Below are 6000 nucleotides of genomic sequence, written 5' to 3'. Positions count from 1 at the left end.
TACAGGGGCCACGCAGGGGTCACCGATGGGAACGTGGGAGCCACAACGGACGAGGAGCCCCAGAGCTGGGTGCCAGCTTGGCTGAGGGTTCCCTAGGGTTGCTGCTGTTTAGGGATGTCTCAGCTGCCTCTTTGGGACAGAATTCTGGCAGGGAGCGGCCCCAGACGGAGGCTGTGACCTTAGTGGATCTTTCCCAGGACTGTGGGTGGTGGGGACTCACAGGACCGACCTAGCTTGGGGCTCTCCTTGACTTTCCCCCTTTTGTCCTTTGGCCTCCTCTTTCAAAAGATTTGCATTAAAGGGTCCCCCACCCACCCACTCACCCCACACATGCACCCTAATGCTGACACTACTCAAATCATCATCAGGCCTGGGGACAAACGTGATCCCGAGAAATCCACACCTGTCCTTGAACACTGGACACGAGTGACCCAAATCGCCCCTGGCCCGCACCGTGTCGCCACACTTCCGGGCGACAGAAGTGTCCGGGTGCTGCCGGGCTCCAGCTTTGCGGTCCCAGAGCTAGGCAAGGCCACCGTCCCAGGAGGGTTTGCAGCCTGGGTTCTCTCCTCCCAGCCTGGGACCCCAGTCCAAGCTGACTCTGCCGCTTTCCCCTGGGTTAGCCCTGAGAGCCTCAGGGCCTTCATCTTGGAAGTGGAAAGAGAACGTCTCCCTTGCTGGCTGCGGTTGACTGTACCGGCTTGTGTCTATGAAACTGCCTGGCACAGGCCTGACCTCAAGAGGCTGCGGTCTGTGTGTTTTAGCTGCATTTCTGTACCAGCAAAGGACCCCAGGCCTTTCCAGCTCTGAAATGCCAGACTAAAGCTGCCTCCCAGACCCCACGGATCTGGCTTCTCCCAGACCCCCAGCTCCCTGGCCTGGTCAGTAGGAACTCTCTCCAGCCTCACCCAGCAGCGACCTATTGATTTTTTTCAATTGTTTAAAAGATTATGTATGTATTACATAAGCATGCTTTCTATGTAAGAAAATTAAACCCTATTGGGGGGCATACAAAATATAGAGTAAAAATGCCTTTTTCTCCTCCCTCTACTTCTTCACCTTGATCAATCCCCTTCCAGAGATAAGCATTGTCCGGAGTTAAGTGTGGATCCTTCCAGATGGCTTCTATCAATTCGCATACACACACACACACACACACACACACACACTAATGACCAATTAACATCTTTCTCAGGGTGTATACGCCATAATTTATCAATTCCCTTGTTTATGGACATTTAGGTTATTTTTAAAAAATTTTTTTAATGTTTATTTATTTTTTGAGAGAGAGAGAGAGAGACAGAATGTGAGTGGGGGAGGGGCAGAGAGAGAGAGGGAGACACAGAATCCGAAGCAGGCTCCAGGTTCTGAACTGTCAGCACAGAGCCTGATGCGGGGCTCGAACCCTTGGACACAAGATCATAACCTGAGCTGAAGTTGATGCTTAGCCAACTGAGCCACCCAGGCACCCCTTAAAGATATTTTTAAAAAGGAAATAATATAAGTCAGTCATGAATCCAATACCAAGATCGATAGTAAGTACAATTTTAACCATATTTGCTTCAGAGCTCTTTTTTAATAGAGGAAATGGAATGTGATGTAGAAAGCTAATCCTTCCCCATAGTTTTCCTCTCTCCCACTATCCAGCAGTTGCTGTGGGCCCCTCTGAGCATGTTTGTATGTAGACCACAGACACTAGGCTAAATCCCACGGTCAGGGACTTCTCCCTCCTTCTTGAGATACTTTCCTTGCTCCGGGACACCTAGTTTCCTCCCTCTGCACAGGCCACTCCTTCACAACGTCCTTCAGTCATTACCCCCTCATCTTCCTGTCTGCTTGAGGTGGCAGGGCCCAGGGCTCTGTCCTTCTCATCTCTGCTTACACCCTCTCCATGACCTTCCATCCTCTGGGTTTTAATACTATTTCTATACTGACTGACATCCGCATCAATACCTGTAGCCCAAGACCTCCACCTAATTCTATGTCCATATACCCAACTACCTATTGGAGGTACTCTTTGGGATGATTGTTGAGTGTCTCCATCAAGGGACCAGAAGCAAACTCATGAACTCCCCCCACCATTCCTCCCAAATACCCCCATCTCAGTAGATGGGTATTCCACTCTTCTAGTGCCTAAGCCCCAAACCTGGGCCTCATTCTTGATTCCTCTCTCTCACAGACTGGACGCCAACACCAATGAGCATATCTTGCTGGCTCAAAATACACCCAGGATCTGACCACTTCTGGCCACCTACCTCCACTGCCACCATCCTGGTTCCATCATACCCATCTCCATCTGCCATCCTGTAAAAGCACTCGTCATTCACTCATTGTTTGTGTCTCCCGACAAGAAGGCAAGGATATTATTCATTGCGTTTATTCCTGCACCATCTGCCTAGAGGACAGTGCTGACATGTAATAGGTATTCAACAAACATTTGTTGGATGAATGAATATTTTAATCATCAGTTTATTTCTGTACTCCATTGTGATTCATTGAATGACTTGACTGTTCCTGATGAATACTTTAATATTTTATTTTATTTATTTAAAAAATTTTTAATGTTTATTCTTGAGAGAGAGAGAGAGAGAGAGAGAGAGTGCACAAGTGGAAAAGAGGCAGAGAGAGAGAGAGAGAGACAGAATCCAAAGCAGGCTCCAGGCTCTAAGCTCTCAGCACAGAGCCCAGTGTGGGACTCGAACCCATGAATGGTGAGACCATGACCGGAGCTGAAGTCAGACAGTTAACCGACTGAGCCACCCAGGCGCCTCTCAATATTTTAGTTACTTATCTTTTTGAAAGAGAGAGAGAGAGAGAGAGAGAGAGAGAGAGAGAGAGAGAAGGGAGGGGCAGAGGGAGAGGGAGAGAGAGTATCTTTTTTAAAAATTTTATTTGAGAGAGAGAGAGTGTGTGTGTGGTGGGGGGGTGGAGAGGGACAGAGGGAGGGGAGAGAGAGAGAGACAGAGACAGAGAGAGAGAGAGACAGAGAGAGAAAATCTCAAGTAGGCTCCACACTCTACTCAGAGCCAGAAACTCAATCCCATGACCCTGGGATCATGAACTGAGCTGAAATCAAGAGTCATATGCTCAACCAATGGAGCCACCCAGGTGCCCCTAGCTACTTACTTTTCATATGTTTTGATAAATGGTGTTTCACATATCTTCTGATTATTGTTCTTTTTCAAAATTGGCTTTATCGTCCTCATTCATTTCCAATTCAGATGAACTTTAAAAGAGTAATCTTGTCAAACCTCATTAAAAATCCTGTTGATGTTTTGACTAGAATTACATTTATAAACACATAGATTGATTTGGGAAGAGACAATGTCTTTACCCATTGGGATCTTCCTATCCTACAACATTGAAGTTTCCATTTATTCAGGTCTTTCAATGTTCTTCTATGTGGTTTTAGACTTTTACTTATATCAATCTTGCCCATTCCTTGCATTTCTGGGAAAAATTCTATTAGTCATGATGCATTTTTGGTCCAGGATCCAATTCAAGATGAGCCATTGTATTTAGTTGTTCTGTCTCCACAGTCTCCTTCCATCTGAGATAGGTCTTCCACCTTTCTCTGCCTCCCTTGCCTTGAGAGTTTTAAAGAATATGGCTCATCCCGTAGGATGACCTCCCCCTCGGTTCACACACTGTTTGCACATGTCCACACCCCGGCCTGCAGCCTTGGTGTTCAGGAATGAGAGACGCGCCGGGCGACTTCTCAGGGTCTCACACCAGGAAGCACGCATGTCGACCCACCTGGCTCCTAGAGATGTCAGCCTTCATCATCTGGTCAAGCTGGTGTCTGCCGGGTTTCTCCACAATAACGTCAACGTTGTTGCTCTGTATTTGACTAGCATGTTGTTGGGAGACAGTCCAGTATCATGCCAATATACTGTTCTTCGTCATACTTCTACCAGCCAGCCTTCTGATCCATTTATGGCTCCTCCCCGTATCAGCTATCACTATGGTGACTGCCAGGTGGCGATTATTTCTATCAGCCCCCCCCCCACTTCCATTAATTGCATTTTCTTGCAAGGAAGACCTCTCCCCATTCCAATGTACTCATGTATGTGTTTATTGACTTGTATCAACATGGCGTCATGGTTTCCATTGTCGTTTGTAGGTTGTGTTCTGAAGGTGGTATTCTGTATGCTGGGTGTGCTCATTGCCACCAGGGGGTCACTGCTTCTCAGGTCTCTTGGTGAACATACGCCTACATCAATATGCCCATACGCATATATCTACAACTATTTCTACATCTATCTGGTAAATGGACTTATAAGCCTGGGAGTTCACATCGTACTTCCAATGCCATGCCAACTCCTCAGGGTTCTTTCCATCCTTCCCTGTTCCCACGTTTGTAACTCAGAGATATGGTTCCCATATCCTCAATATATTTACTTACGTGCTCAATCCATTAACTATTTGCTCAGTGTAAGTAATCTTCTGTCCACTCCAGCCACCTCCACAACCTGCCACCCCTGCCCTAGTTCCTTGGAGCCTGGAGAACACAGGTGTCCACACCTCTGCAAGGTACCCCTTCCACCCCACCCCCCGCCACCCTGCTCCCTCAGATGCAGACACTCCAGGCTTGAAGGGGAACCAATGGGTAGATGGAAATGACAGAATTATTTGAAAGAAGACCCTTGCTTTTAAAGCAATCTGAGGTTGCGTTTTCTGTTACAGGATAAGCTGTCATACCTGATGCTATTTGGATTAGTAATTGGACCAATTTGAAAAAGCTCAAGTAGGGATCCATAAAACATGTTTCGAAAACCACATGCATGAATGTTTTCCTTAAACTTTTAATTTAACTTTCAAACCGCAGACATGTCTTTATTTTCCAATATTTTGATGTAGGGCTAAGGCCTTTCTTCGATGTGGGTTATCTTTCACACGTAAACCACATGGAGAAGACATTGTCTACAATTTCCGGTGTCAACGTCCTTGGAGTGATCTTTAAAGGTGTTTGCAAAGCTCTTTGAATGCAAAATCATTCTAGATTAGTGAAATTCCCCTAACCCAGATTTGTAAAACTCTCTTGCATTTACTCTCTTTGTAAAACCAGTTGGTTTCAGTGACTTGCATTTAATGTGCCTTTCCATGACATTTAATGTAATTTTTTATAGCAATAATACTTTCTTTCCACACCTTATTTCATTGATCTAGGGGCACCTGGCTGGCTTGTTGGTTTGATCTCATTGATCTATACACTATTTACTTAAATTATATACACTTACAATAATAAATATAATTAGTGCAAACAAGTTTGGAGCCAGATACAACTGATTGGCATGCATACAACTCAGCTGATAAGAGCAGAAGTACATGAAGTTCTAGAACACTCCAGGATACTTTAAAAAAAAATTTTTTTTAACGTTTATTTTTTTTTTAAATTTTTTTTTCAACGTTTTTTATTTATTTTTGGGACAGAGAGAGACAGAGCATGAACGGGGGAGGGGCAGAGAGAGAGGGAGACACAGAATCGGAAACAGGCTCCAGGCTCTGAGCCATCAGCCCAGAGCCCGACGCGGGGCTCGAACTCACGGACCGCGAGATCGTAACCTGGCTGAAGTCGGACGCTTAACCGACTGCGCCACCCAGGCGCCCCATTTAACGTTTATTTTTGAGACAGAGAGAGACAGGGCATGAACGGGGGAGGGTCAGAGAGAGGGAGACACAGAATCTGAAACAGGCTCCAGGCTCTGAGCTCTCAGCACAGAGCCCAACGCGGGGCTCGAACTCACGGACCGTGAGATCATGACCTGAGCCGAAGTTGGCCGCTTAACCGACTGAGCCACCCAGGCGCCCCAGGATACTTTTTTTTAATAAGGGTCACAAAGCAAATATTTTGTCCTTTGTGGGTCATGTGGTCTCTATAACAATTTGTTAACTCTGCCACTGTAGTGAGAAAGTAGCCACAGCCAATATGTACATAGCTGAGCATGACTGTGTTTCAAGAAAACTTTATTGGCCAAAATAGGCGGCGGGCCAAATTTG

Source organism: Panthera uncia (genome assembly GCF_023721935.1).
Source record: "Panthera uncia isolate 11264 chromosome C1 unlocalized genomic scaffold, Puncia_PCG_1.0 HiC_scaffold_3, whole genome shotgun sequence".
In the NCBI taxonomy this organism is placed as follows: Eukaryota; Metazoa; Chordata; class Mammalia; order Carnivora; family Felidae; genus Panthera; species Panthera uncia.
Note: the sequence above shows the minus strand (reverse complement) of the source record.